We start from the raw sequence: 15,602 nt of genomic DNA, 5'->3' as shown, positions 1-15,602 counted from the left end.
GTGTGTCTAATTCCAGGTTTCTGTTACTAGACAGGGAGAATGGTTTTTGGGGTGCAACTAGCAGTCTCTGGAACACCTCCTTGCAGGATAGTTGCAGGAATTAAATGGCACCATTTAGCACAGAACTGGGCCCATGGCTAAACAACAAACTTAAAGATCACCATAATTATCATCATTAATCTCTGAGTCTTTTGTTTTCTCTTAAGTGACATGAATATTGATCGACTGTTCCATTCTGTAAACAGTCATTGAGTAATCTTGTGGCAGGAATCTTAAGGTGGGAATGTTGTGTTTATGCTAACACAGTGAATGGTTTTGGAAAGTAGATACATTATTGTTTAATTGCAGGGGATAATTCTTATTACTTTCATGTTGGGATCTTCTGAGGGCCTTGTATCACAACTAAAAAAAAAAAAGGACAAGAGCCATTGCAGCACATTGAGCTCCATAAAGATGGCACTGAGGCAAGTGAGAATAGTAAGAACTGGATGGGCACTGGGGACTCTGTGCTTTGCTAAGGAAAAATAACTAAACATGGGCCATGCAGATGCTAAGAAGCTGAGAGTAAAAATGTCATCATATGCACTCCCTGTGCAAACTTGTTGGGAGGAGGCCAAGATGAAGCACCCAGATGCTTCAGTCAGCCTCTCAGAATTTTCTAAGAAGTGCTCAGAGAGGTGAAAGAACATGTCTGCTAAAGGGAAAGGAAAAGTTGAAGACATGGCAAAGGCAGATGAGGCCTGCTATGAAAGAGAAATGAAAACCTATATCCAACCATCTTCCTGCAAATAACATGATCTCATTCTTTTTTATGGCTGCATAGTATTCCATGGTATGCATCTACCACATTTTCTTTATCCAGTCTACCACTGATGAACATTTAGATTGATTTCATGTCTTTGCTATTGTGAAGAGTGCTGCAATGAACATAACGCGTGCATGTGTCTTTACGATAGGATGATTTATATCCCTTTGGGTATATACCCAGGATTGAGATTGCTGGGTCAAATGGTATTTCTGTTTTTAGGTCTTTGAGGAGTCATCACACTGCTTTGCACAATGGTTGAAGGAATTTACACTCCCACCAACAGTGTGCAAGCATTCCTTCTTCCCTGCAACCTTGCCAGCAACTATTATTTTTTTCCTTTTTTTTTTTTTCCTTTTTTTTTTGAGATGGAGTCTCGCTCTTGTCACCCAGGCTGGAGTGCAGTGGCTTGATCTTGGCTCACCGCAACCTCCACCTCCCAGGTTCAAGCCATTCTCCTGCCTCAGCCTCTGGAGTATCTGGGATTATAGGCACCCATCACCACACCCAGTTAATTTTTGTATTTTTAGTAGAGACATGGTTTCACCATGTTGGGCAGGACAGTCTTGAACTCCTGATCTCAAGTGATCTGCCTGCCTCGGCCTCCCAAAGTACTGGGATTACAGGCATGAGCCACCATGCCCAGCCTACTTTTTGACTTTTATTAATAGCTATTCTCACTGCTGTGTATCTCCTGTGGTTATGATATGCATTTGTTTAATAATCAGTGATGTCGAGATTTTAATTTGTACAACAAACACCCATGACACAAGTTCATCTATATAACAAATGTACATGTGTACCCCTGAACTTAAAAAAAAGAAAAAAGAAACTTATTATCAACAGAAAAGAAAAGAAAGAAAGAAATAAGAAAATCAATATCCCTCCTAAAAGGAAGACAAAAAAGAACTTCGAGGATCCCAGTGCACCCAAGAGGCCTCATTTGGCCTTTTTCTTGTTCTGTTCTGAGTATTGCCCCAAAAATAAAGGAGAACATCCTGGCCTATCCACTGGTGATGTTGTGAAGAAACTGGGAGAGATGTGGAATAGCACTGCTGTAGATGACAGCAGCCTTATGAAAAGAAGGCTGTGGGGACAGGTGCGGTAGCTCACGCCTGTGACCCTAGCACTTTGGGAGGCCAAGGCAGGTGGCTAACATGGTGAAACTCCGTCTCTACCAAAAATACAAAAATTAGCCAGGCATGGTGGCGGGCGCCTGTAATCCCAGGCTGGAACCTGAAAGGCAGAGAGCTGAGATTGCACCACTGCTCTCCAGCCTGGGCAACAGAGTGAGATTCAGTCTCAAAAAAAGAAAGAAAAGAAGGCTGTGAAGCCAAATGAAGGAAAAATAGGAAAAGGGTATTGCTGTGTATTGAGCTACAGGAAAGCCTTATGCAGCAAAAAAGGGAGTTGTCAAGGTTGAAAAAAGCAAGAAAAGGAAGGAAGAGGAGAAAGATGAAGAGGATGAGGAGGAGGAAGAAAATGAGGAGATAAAGATGAAGAAGAAAGTAATGGCGAATAAATTGGTTCTAGTGCAGTTTTTTTTTCTTGTCTATAAAGCATTTAATCTCCCTGTACACAACTCACTCCTTTTAAAGAAAAAAATAGAAAGGTAAGGCTGTGTAAGATTCATTTTTAAATTGTACAGTGTCTTTTCTTGAATAGTTAATAAACTACTGAATATGTCTAGATAGCCTCGACCCGGTGATGTTTTCAGTAGCCACTAACCTTTCCTGGTATAGTATGGGGGTTGTAAATTGCCATGGGAATTTAAAGCAAGTTCTTGTGGATCCACAGCATAAATTAGTTATATATGGGGATGGTCGTTTTTTTCATCTTCAGCTGTCTCTGATGCAGCTTGTAGGAAATCATTGTTGTTCTGTTAACTGAATACCATTTTGTAATTGAAAAAACAGTTGCAGCTGTTTTGTTGACATTCTGAATGCTTCTAAGTAAATACATTTTTTATTAAAAAATGTAAAAAGACAAAAAGAAAAGTTCTATAATTTTAACATAAACATAAAAAATTAAAATACCAGGAAAACAGGCTGATGGGTAGAGCTCCTTGAAGGATGAGGGGTGAGAAGCAATACAGCAAAATGGAAAGCACCTGGACTGGGGAGGCAGCCAGACCTAGTGTATTAGTTAGCTTAGGCTGTAGTAACTCTCCAAGACAATGGTTTACAACAATGCTTCTTACTCCCAGATCTGTGGCTTGGCTGTAGCTTTGCTTGGCTCTGCAAACACTTTTCACTCTCTTCACTTTTGCTGCACAGATCTTCATTCTGATACCTCTGTCTAGGGTACATTCTCGCAGCAGATGGTAGGAGCTCACGAAGTCAAGCAATGTCATGCCGGTGCATTCAGAGCCTGTGTCTGGATGGTACCTGGAGCATACCCACTAACATTCCATTGACTATTATATGGATTATTTGTTCTCAAGCACTATTCCTTTCTCACCCTTGCAATGCTTACCTGTAAGATGGGAGTATTTTCATCTTTCTTTTACAGATAAAAGAAGAGACATTCCACTATTTTTACCTGTAAGATGGCAGTATTTTCATCTTTCTTTTATAGGTAAAAGAGAAGTTCCACTATTCATGAAAATTTTCGTATTTCATGAATATGAAAAATTAAAATACCAGAAAAACAGGCTAATGGTTAGAACTCCTTGAAGGACTGGAGCTGAGATGCCTCTCATACAGCAAAATGGAAAGTACCTGGACAAGGGAGACAGACAGACTTAGTGTAGAGGTCAGCTTATGCTTAGTGACTCTCAAAGTCATATCAAAACCGCAGTGAGATACCATCTCACATCAGTCAGAATAGCTATTAATAAAACACTTTGAGAGTGTAGTAATTCTCAAAGCCAAAGTTTTTTTTTCCATCTTACAGGTAAGCATTGCAAAGGTGGGAAAGAAATCAATATTAATACTTGTGAACAAATAATACATATATTTTGCTTTAGTGAATGGAACGTTAGTGGGTATGCTATAGGTAACATCCAGATACAGACTCTAATATCGGTTACAGTCTACACTAGAGTTTTAATGGTATGTTAGTGGGTACGCTACAGTAGCATTCAGATATAGACTATAACATCCATCATCATCTACACTAGAGTTTGAGTGGAATGTTAGTGGGTACGCTGCAGGTGGCATCCAGATACAGACTCTAATATCCATTGCAGTCTTATCCAGTGAAGTCTACACTAGAGTTTGAATGGAATGTAAGTGGGTATACTACATGTAGCATCCAGATACAGGCTCTAGTACCCATTACAGTCTACACTAGAGTTTGAGTGGAATGTTAGTGTGTATGCTGCAGTAACATCCAGATACAAACTGTAACATCCATTACAGTCTACACTATAGTTTGGATTCCTAACTAGCTATGTGACCAGAAACGAGGTGCTTAGTCTTTCAGAGACTCACTTATAAATATGTCACATAACCCACACATATGCATTTATTAAGTGAAATAATCTCTATAGAGTATTTTCCCAATGGCATGTCACAGACTGATTACCTATGTGTTGTGATAGCATATTTCTCAACCCACAGAGCAATTGGGTGAGGCTTGGGACTTTCCAGACCCTCAGCCATGGGCCTTCTGTCACAAGCAGCATTGCTTGTGTGCTGGGTACACAAATGGTGTCATTTCCTGTGTGCCATGATGTGAAAAATGTGAGCAAGCCCTGGAAAGTAAAGCACCTAGATGGTGCCTGGCACTCAGTACGTTTTAAACCAGAAGCAGCTGTCATGACTGATAGATGGAGCGGCAACAGGGAAAGCAGTTTTGACGGCAATGAGGCCACTGACAAGAGAATTTCCCTTCCCAGTGCCTTCAAGAAAACTCCACTTGATGCTTGGCTGTTTTGCTCTCTGTGACCCTCTAGGGGTCATGACCCCCTCCTCTGCAATTTGAGCAATCCTGGGAAAGAGGATGCAGAGGACAATGTCCAGAGCCCCAGCTCTGGGTGACCAGAGTTGAAAGTTGAATCTAAAAATATGTCTTGCTATAGAACACCAATTGTGGAGCTCATTACAAATCTGCCCAAAAAGAAATTCCTGGAATTGTGCTCGTCTGTGAGTTGCTGGGAAGACACAGCCCCATTCTTGATCCAGCACGTGGTCAAGGCTGACTTGCAGACGTTGGAGCCTCTCACTGCCCCTCGGGCAGCCTGAGAGCGTGAAGCCAGGGCTTTTGGACTTTCTCCATTGCTTTTATTTTTATTTTTTTGAGATGGAATCTCACTCTGCTGCCCAGGCTGGAGTGTAGTGGCCTGATCTCGGCTCACTGCAAACTCCGCCTCCCGAGCTCAAGCAATTCTCCTGCCACAGCCTCCCAAGTAGCTGGGATTACAGGCGGGTGTTACCAGGCTCAGCTAATTTTTGTATCTTTAATAGAGATGGGGTTTCACCATGTGGTGAAACCAGGCCAGGCTGGTCTCAAACTCATGGCCTCAGGTAATCCACTTGCCTCAGCCTCCCAAAGAGTGCTGGGATTACAGGCATGAGCCACCACGCCCAGCCTTCTCCATTGCAATCTATCCTGGCTGCTGAAATAATCTCTCACTACCATAGAGATGAACATCAACGTATAAGCCAAAAACCTAGTGCAATGGCCCAAGCCATTTGACAATGTTGCCAGTCCATTGGCTAGTTATACTGCTAGACAAAACATGTTTGCATGGCACACACAGATATTTCCCTATTATTTTTCTCTTGTGTTTTCCTGCTATCCAGCATAGGTATAGTCAGGGTCTGCTATCCAAAAATATGTGTAACAGTTAAGAAGATGAACATGGATAACTGACTTTTTAAACTAAAAAAGTTGGATTCAACTTTCATCTTATTTTGGAAACTGCTTTAACATAAGTGATTTCCAAGGCATGACCATTTGCTTGACATGGATTTAGCATTCTTGTATTCATTACTTTGATAGACATGTATTGAAAGCCTTTTATGTGTGAGATCCTGGAGATGTAATGATAAATAGGGCATAACCTCTGGCCTTAGGGAGCTTACATAGCAGGAGTTGAGCGTTTAACTAAAGAAACATTATTCTGAAATTTTACAATAATCATTCCTCTTTGAATACCTTGCATTAAGTAGGAAAAAAAACTGCATAAAAATTCTCTGGTAATTAAACAGTACACATTTTAAAAGTGTTGTTCACTCAGTAAATCCGCCTCTCCAAATCATGTGTCATAATGAGAATCTCCTATTATTTTTCTGTGGAGGAGGAAAAAACACTTGGTCAGCAATGTTAAGGGAACAGGGACATGGACATTCTCGTATACTGCTGATAGGGCTGATAGGGACCTAAACTGGTTCAGGCTTTTGGGAATGGCAGTCTGGCAATATGTAAATGCCCTTCAGTGAGAGAATTCTTTAAATTATGGGATCTTCATATAAGGGAATACTGTATCATTAAAAAGTGACGCTCCAGATAAATAATAAAATGGAATATGTTGCTGAGTGAGAACAAGACAAAACGGTAGAAACACTGATTCCAATTGTGTGTTTGTATGTGTATACATGTAAAGTATCTTTTTCTTTTTGAGACAGAGTCTTGCTCTGTCGCGCAGGCTGGAATGCAGTGGCACAATTTCGGCTCACTGCAAACTCTACATCCCAAGTTCAAGTGATTCTCCTGTCTCTGCCTCCTGGGCAGGTGGGACTACAGGCACACACTGCCACACCCAGCTAATGTTTGTGCTTTTAGTGAAGATGAGGTTTCACCATGTTGGCCAGGCTGGTCTCGAACTCCTGACCTCAGGTGATCCACTGGCTTTGGCCTCCCAAAGTGTTGGGATTACAGGCATGAGCCACCACACCCAGCTAAGTATCTTTCATGCATAGAAAAAACTTGGAAAAAGATAGTGCTGGCTGGATGTGGTGGCTCATGCCTGTAATTCCAGAACTTTGGGAGGTCTAGACGGGAGGCTATCTTGTGTCCAGGAGTTTGAGACCAACTTGGGCAAGAAAGTGAAATCTTATCTCTGCAAAAAATACAAACATTACTTGGGCATGGTGGCATGTGCCTGTAGTCTCAGCTCCTTGGGAGACTGAGGTGAAAGGCTTGCTTGAGTCCGGGAAATCAAGGTTGCAGTGAGCCAAGTGCTCCAGCCTTGGTGACAGAGGGAGGCATTGTCTAAAAAAAAAAAAAAAAAAGAAATGAAAAAAATTACAAATCAGGTCAGGTTGTGTCAGCTCCAGGGGGTGAAAATGACTCCAACTAAAAACATCTACTTTGCATGGCATTATTGAATATACAGGTGTGGTTACTGGGTGGTTACCAATACAGCATTTTCCAACTAAGCCAGTTGAAGAGGTGGCTTCAATGTTTCATTTGTACAAGCAATAAAATTAATGGCAATGGAGCACACTTGCAGGAGGAAGACAAACTCAGCTCTCTTAAACAAATCATGCCATCTTTGGCAAATTGTTATTGGAAATCTGGAAAACAGGCAGCTGGAAGCGCTGCTTGCTGAAACATCATCCAGAGTTAGGCCTGGGTTAGGGCTATTGCTGGCATGAGCGCATGTCTTCCCCACTTAGGTTGTTGAAATAACATAGTTCAAGAGAGCTGATGCCTAATCTCAGATTTTAAAATAAATGTTGATTTTTAAATTTTAAATATTGTTTTAAAATACATTTTAAACATACTAAAAATAGAAAATGACATAGTGAACAACAGTTTTATTGCCTTATTTTCTTCACATTTTTTTCTCCTGCCTTCAAACTTAAGTATGATAGATACAGTTGAAGCCATCTCTGAATTCCCTCCTTTATTCCATTCCCTGCTGTCCTCCTTAGAGATAACCACACAAATTGTGTTCATCATTTCCACGTTTGTTTTAGTAATTTTTCAATGTATTTTGCATCAATAAACATAATAAATGTAATCATTGGTTCTCATGCTGCTAATAAAGACATAGCCAAGACTGGGTAATTTATAAAGGAAAGAGGTTTAATGGACTCACAGTTCCACATGGCTGTGGAGGCCTCACAATCACGGTGGAAGGCAAAGAGCAAAGGTATAGCTTACATGGTGGCAGGTGAAAGAGCTTGTGCAGGGGAACTCCCCTTTAAACCTTCAGATCTCATAAGACTTATTCGCTATCATGAGAACAGCATGGGAAAGACCCACCTCCATGATTCGATTACCTCCCACTAAGTCCCTTCCATGACACGTGGGAATTATGGGAGCTACAATTCAAGATGAGATTTGGGTGGAGACATAGCCAAACCATATCAATAAAGCATTACTTTCTAGAATCTTTTGGGGTATTTTCTAGATTTATGCAATTTGCTTTCTTTGTTGATTTATCTACATTGATAGTTATAAATTATTCATTTTGACTGCTGTATAGTATTCCATCATATAAATATGGCACAATATACTTCTCCATTCTTTCACTGATGGACACTTAGAGTGTTTCTAATTTTGTTTGTTTTGGTATTTCCAACAATGCTGCAAGGAACATTCCCGAACTTGTAACCTTGTTTAGGGTGTATACCTAGAAGTGGGCTTGCTGGGTCACAGGATAAGGGCATCTTCAGCCTAACTGGGTATTTGTATAGCCAAACAGTGTACCATTTTATAGTTCCACCGTAGGCATATGAAGTTTCTTGACAATCTCTGAAATTGTCATTCTTTTTTTTTTTCCCCAATATGAAGGGTGTGAGATGATTTCTCATTGTAGTTTAATTTCTTTTTCCTGATTATGCCAAGGCCAAACACCTTTCTATATGTCTGTTGGCCTTTCAGCTTTTCTTTCCCATTAGTGACTTCGATCATTTCCTTAATGGGTTGTTGATCTTTTTCCTTCTTGGCTTATTTTTATCTTATCTTTAAAAAAAACAAAAGAAAGAAATTCATTTGTTCTACATATTTTTTTTGAGTAAAAATTGAGTGTTAGATGCTATGAAAGAAACATGAAAAAGGTGCAGGCTCTTCCATGTAGGTGCCCAATTTATGCTATTTTTGACAATAAGGAGAAAAAGTTCTCCTTTAACATTATATGTATTCCAGGAGGATGAAGTTTTACCTCATTTCTGTTTTTCTCTTAAGGGTTATATCAGACTATTCTTAATAAAAATACAAAATTATCTGGTGATAATTATTGCTGTATTGCCCCTTAATATCCCAAATAAAGCACACATTCTAGACTCCAGAATCAGAAGATAAAGGAAGACAGCAATGTTCCCCCAAGGTTATCTTGTGCTCATGATACAGCAGCACAGTGGGATGGTCAGGGGTTTGCAGAGAATGACTAATGCATTAATAAGCCTTACATGTACCTCCCACCCCCTTATAATTACATTTCTTTCATTAGCTTTTACCCAGCTGGTCTGAGTTGCACAAACAAAATATTGTATAAGATCAGCCCATTGATGGTAAATTCAGAACAATTTTTGTAAAACTCTTGCCAAGTTACATACTGACCCCAGGGTCTTTAAACCAGCCAAAAAATGTTAAGCAAAAACTGAATTAAATCTATTATCACAAATTTGTGCCCCATAATCTGATGAGACTTCCAGATGTCCAGCCCGAGACCATCTGCTGAATGTCTGTGGGTACACACTCCCAGAACATGTACAGCTAAGGATTACAGACTGAGCTTGGAGCTTGAAAACTGGGAAGTTCCTGCTTAGACAGAAAAGCAACAAAGGAAAAACAAGTAAGAGGTTTTCTTTTTGAGAGATTTTCTTTTTTTAAAAAGCAGACAATTTATTTTTTAAATGTCTCTATATTTTAATTTTTGTTGGTTTAAGTACTCCTTAAAATTATTTACTTTTTTATTGATATAAATAGTTGTACAAGTTTGGGGGGGTACATTCGATTGTTTGCTTTCTGTTTCACTGGTCAGTTGCTTTGTTCTTGAAGTCAAATGGCTTCTTCCAACATGTAATGAGATGGGTTTATTTTTCTCAAAGACAACAGACTATATGGTTTCGAATATTTTATTTTCTTCATTTAAAATTTTGTAGTAGATATCTGAAGACCAGATTTTGAGTATTTTAACAACTAACAACAAAATCTTTATCAATCAGTTTCTTTTTTGTTTGTTTCGTTTTTTCAGAGACAGGGTCTCACTTCGTGGCCCAGGCTGGACTGCAGTGATATGGTCACAAATCACTATCTCTTGATCATAGCTCACTGCAGCCTTGAGCTTGGGACTACAGGCACATGCTGCCATGCCTGGCTAACTTTTTTTTTTTTTTTTTCTTTTTACAGAGACAAGGTCTGGCTATGTTTCCCAGGCTGGTCTTGAACTCCTGGCCCCAAGCAGTCCTCCTACCTTGACTCCCCAAAGTGTTAGGATTACAGGCATGAGCGACTGTGCCCAGCCCAGGAGTCAGTTTCTGACTTAGGCTTGGTAATAACTCTGAGTACTGTGTTTTGTTCATTACCGTATCTTTGTCTTGTGTCAGGATTCCAATAAAATCAATTCTCAGAAGGAAATATAAGTGCAGGAGGTTTATTAGAAGGTGCTCTCAGGAACAATGTGAGTGAGGGAGTGAGAGAGGCAGGATTAAGCAGGGGAGAAGTTGAAGAAGTTGGACTGAAAGGCAATGAGTGTGGAGGCCTCAGCTTTGGAGCATGGATGGTGTGACAATTTTATGTGTCAACGTGGCTAGGCTATGGAGCCCAATTATTTGGTTAAACATCACACTAGGTGTTGCTGTGATGGTGTATTTCAGATGTGACTCACACTTAAGTCTGTCACTTTCAGTAAAGCAGATTGCCCTCCATCATGTGTGGTCCTCACACAATCAGTTGAAGGCTTTAGGTTCATGGACTGAAGTGTTCCAGAAAAGAAGGAAGCCTCAAGATTACCCCATTGACCCTAATGTGATTATTACACATTGTGTGTCTATATCGAAACAACTCATGTACTCTGTAAACATATACACCTACTGTGTACCCACAAACATTAAAAATAAAATTATTATTTTAGAAAAGATTGCAACATCAATCTTAAGACTCTGCCTGAGTTTTCAGCCTGGTGCCCCATGAAAGTCAAACTCAAGACTATAACATCAGTCTCTTCCCTGGGTTTCCAGCCTGTTAATCTGTCCTACAGATTTCAGACTAGCCAGCCTCCACAACTGGGTGAGCAAATTCCATAAAACCAATCCCTCTCTCTGCACCATCCTGTCCAGAAGTCTATGTTATGATTCTCTTACTGGAGTGTGCCATAAACTCTACACAGCTTCTGTTTTTATTATAATGTCAAAAACGGTGAAGTGTCTGATATTTTACCTTCTTGCCAGACAACAAGTTAGCCTACCACCATTTCATGGGTGCCGGTAGAAGTCAAGAAGTCAGAGATGAAGAATAGTTTATTACTTACAGCAATAGCAATAGCCAGAATATTAGAAATTCTGTACTCTTTCTCTGAACCCCAATTCTTATAGGGTGAGACAAAGAGGGATAGATCACACCTGCCTCCACTGTGAATTGCATTACAGTAAATAAACTCTGAGTTTAGGGAACCCAAATATTTTATAATGGGCAGTAAGCAAGCCTGCCCTTTGTTCCAGAGAGAGATACTATCTCTATCATCCATTGTTATAAGAAAAACTACCCTGTGTTCTGCAGGAAGATACTATTTATATCCTCCAAAACTGTAAGAAAATCTGTCCGCTGGTCCAGAGAAAGACACTGCTATACAAACAAAACACCCTTCTTAAGATAGCTCAGATCAAAGGACAGATGGCACTTCACTTACAAAACATGCAGAAATGCAAAAGACACATAGAATATTGTTTCTTAACACAAGAAGCCTCTGGCATGTGACCTACCAGGACATAACAGTCCTAAAGGAAGAGCTTCTTCACAAGAGCCTGGAGCCTATTGAAGCCCTTTCCTGCTCTGGGCTCTATGAAAAGCTGGCAGCCTTCTATGTCACTTGTAAATTAATTGGGATAAAACTTAAAAGTATGGAATATGCTTCTCCCAGAGCCCAGAAAGTCATGAGACTTTCTTCCTAGAGGTAGAGGTACAAAAGGCATACTGTACTTTGTTTTTTTCTGTCTCTTGTTTCTTTAAGATGGAGTCTTGCTCTGTCTCCCAGGCTGGAGTGCAGTGGCGCGATCTTGGCCCACGGCAACCTTTTCCTCCTGGGTTCAAGCAATCCCCCTGCTTCAGCCTTCCCAGTAGCTGGGACTACAGGCATGTGCCACCACGCCCGGCTAATTAAAAATAGACATACTTTGGAGGGGATTTCCTCACATGCCCTAGATTACTGGAGCCTTATTACATTCACTTATGTGTTAGGCTTCTGAGTCTTCACAGGGTTTAGTTCCCAATCTCTGGAATACATGGATCTTATAAAAGCCTGCAACATTCTTGCTACTTCTTGCTTACCCAGTATGATTAACATGATGTCATTGATAGAGGGGACAAATGTGATGTTTTGTGGAATGTGCACAGGTACAGATCCCATTGGAATATATTATGACATAGGCAAGAGAGTTAACATAGCCCTGGGGCAAGCTGGGTGTGGTGGCTCATGTCTGTAATCCCAGCACTTTGGGAGGCCGGGGCTGGTGGATTGCCTGAGGTCAGGAGTTCGAGACCAGCCTGGCCAACATAGTGAAACCCCATCTCTACTAAAAATACAAAAAATTAGTTAGATGTGGTGGAAGGCACCTGTAATCCCAGCTACTCGGGAGCCTGGGGCAGGAGAATCGCTTGAACCTGGAAGGTGGAGGTTGCAATGAGGCAAGATTGCAACACTGCGCTCCAGCCTAGGCAACAAGAGTGAAACTCCATCTCAAAAAAATATACATACACACACACACACACACACACACAGAGTGTGGTAACTCCTAAGAGAGGCACATGTGTTTTGCAAGATAGAGGCTTCTGGATTATTTTTAGGTAAAGAGAGCATGGATGCCTTTAACAGGGAGGATTGGGTCGTTTCTACAGGTCCAGATAGTTGAGGTGGATGTGGGGTTTCAAAGTTCTTGAGTGTCTGTCCCAGATATCCTCACACCAAATTTCAGGGTACCACTCCTTCCAAACTAGGCCCTAGGCTTGGTGCCACTGAATTACCGGGGGTGAACATTCAACCTTCTCTGGAGTTTCCCTGCTGTTATAATTTCTGGGTCTGATCCTCAGCCTTTTCTATCTCTTGGCTACAGGAACTGACAGTCCCTTAATAAGCTGCCAAGGAGAGACTCTTTGACTTTCACAATTCACTTAAATTGGTGTTTAATCACCCTCAGCCTTTCACTGTTTTCTCCAATTCATCAATAGGTTAACAACCAGCAACAGCAATCTGATTCCCTGGTGCTTGTATTTATCATTTCCTACAAACCCCTTGAATGCCTAACATGGCACCCACAAATGCATTGTCTTTCACCAGTATCTCATGGAAGAGCTCACCATTGTGAAAATCTTAACAATTGTAGAACAGATTGAGCATCCATAGTTTGAAAATCCAAAATCCAAATGCTCCAAAATTTGAAAGTTTTTGAGCACTGCCATGATGCTGAAAGAGAATGCTTACTGGAACATTTCGGATTTCAGACTTTTGGATTTGGGATGCTCAACTGGTAAGTATATTGCAAATATTGCAAATTCAAAAAAATCCCAAATCCAAAACACTTCTGACCTCAGGGGATCTGCCTGCCTCAGCTTCCCAAAGTGCTGGGATTATAGGTGTGGGCTGCAGTGCCCAGCCAAGGATAGCTTTTTTTAAGAAGGGATGAGATGATGTTGAACATGAAGTCCCTTCCAGCAGACCAGCGACATCCTTTTACAAGGAAAAAATTAATCTTGTTTGTGCCCTAATGGAAGAGGACTGATGATTAACAGCAGAACCAATAACCAATACCATGGACATCTCAATTTGTTCAGCTTTCACAACTCTGACTCAAACATTAAAGCTGAGTAAACTTCCTATTCAATAGTTGCCAAACTGTTGCAACCAGATCAGCTGCAGACAAGAACAGAGCTTTCAATGAAAACTTTAAACAAGTGTGATCAAGATCCTGAAGCATTTCTTTGAAGAAGTCTAACAGGAGATGAAATGTGGCTCTGCCGGTAAGATACTGAAGACAAAGCACAACCAAAGCAATGGCTATCAAGAGGTGGAAGTGGTCCCATCAGGGCAAAAGTGGGCTGACTGGTCAAGAGCCAAGGTCACGGCAACAATTTTTTGGAGGCTCAAGGCATTTTGCTTGTTGACTTTCTGGAGGGCCAAACAACAATTACATCTGCTTGTTATGAGAGTGTTTTGAGGAAGTTAGCCAAAGCTTTAGCAGAAAAACACCTGGGAAAGCTTCACTGGGATCCTTCTTCACCGTATCAATGCTTTTGCTTATTCCTCTCATCGAATGAGCAATCTTAAAAAATCTTTAAAGGGCACTCATTTTTCTTCAGTTAATAATGTAAAAAAGACTGCATTGACCTGGTTAAATTTCTAGGACCCTCAGTTGTTTAGGGATGGGCTAAGTAGCTGGTATCATTGCTTTGAAAAGTGTATTGAACTTGGTGAAGCTTCTGTTGAGAAACAAAGCTTATATTTTTTATTTTTATCTTTTAATTCAATTTTCCATGAACTTTTTGATGTTCCCTCATATAGTATAGTAACTTTGGGAGATAACTACCACTCCTGAGGCTGGGGGAACACAGAAAAGAGGTTGGGGTTACAAGAACTTAGAAGCTTGGAGGCCCCATGGAGCCGGGACTCTAACCCTTAGAACAGACACTTACCACCAAGTTAGTGTTGCTAACTTAAGAGTTCAGAGGAGCCCTACAGAAGTGAACCTAGTCCTTTAAAGAGGGCATTCCCAGCTAGTGCTAGTACCTCTGGGCTAGTGCAATGAGGCCAGTTCTAGGACGATGGGGAAAATACCTGGAAACTGGAACCAATGGTTACTGGAACCCTCACGGCTGCTATGCCCCCAACATATGGTCCTGCGGGCAGGAGCAGAAAGCAAACAGCAAGGAGTAAGGCTCTTCCCATCTTCTTCCTTCATGTCTCCCTTTGGAGCCCCCTACTGGTAGACTTGAACAGGAACCAACCGGCAAAGCAGAAAAGCAGTTTGCAGAGCCCTAGCCCTAGCAACCAAATTAGATGTAGAAAGTGAGAAACAATAGATTAATAGGTAATAGGGATCCCAAAGACTGAGGATGTGAGTGGAGAGACCAGTTTGGAAAGTTTATCGTAATAACCTAGGGAAGGTGATGGCAGTAGAGATGAGAGAGGGAAACAGATTCAGGACACATTTGAAGTTTAAATTAATAGGGCTTTGTGCAGGAGATCAGGGGATGGTGGAGACCAGGGAACAAACTAACTGGATAAGGGTGGCATTTACTGATGTGAGGAGCACTGGAGGAGGAGCAAGTGGGTGAGTAAAGAGTTTCGTGGTCAGATTTGTGCTTATCTTGAAAGACAAGATTGTTCACACAGGCAGAGGACAGTGGGGGAAGGCATTCCAAGATGGAGGCAAAGTCAATCAAATAACAGGTTTTTTAAAAAAGAAACCCTTATAGGTTTGTTCAGGGGACAGTGGCTGTACCTGTTTGTCTGGGGAGAAGATATGAACAGGAAAGGAGGGAGAAACTACAATGTAACCACCAGAAATTGCAGCTCAGTTAGCTGTGAGCCATTAGTAGAGTGGGCCTTTAGGGCTTTGAATTGACCATTAAATATTTAGCTTTGAGATGTATAAGTGTATGGCTTCAACCAGGAGGGGAACAAAATTATATTTTGAGTTGTTTCATCCAAAGGTATTTTTAAGTTTTCCTAACACCTATTCCTTTG

At 40.9% G+C, this 15,602-nt stretch overlaps 1 pseudogene; it reads left to right on the top strand.

Moving 5' to 3' along the window:
- The first annotated feature begins 534 nt into the window (after positions 1-534).
- LOC116546034 lies at positions 535-2,327 on the top strand (annotated as a pseudogene).
- Positions 2,328-15,602: the final 13,275 nt, after the last annotated feature.

This window comes from Sapajus apella, unplaced genomic scaffold (genome assembly GCF_009761245.1).
Source record: "Sapajus apella isolate SASKATOON/1434 unplaced genomic scaffold, GSC_monkey_1.0 scaffold5, whole genome shotgun sequence".
Lineage (NCBI taxonomy): Eukaryota > Metazoa > Chordata > Mammalia > Primates > Cebidae > Sapajus > Sapajus apella.
The sequence above is the reverse complement of the archived record's forward strand: the minus strand, read 5'-3'. Positions and strand labels throughout refer to the sequence as shown.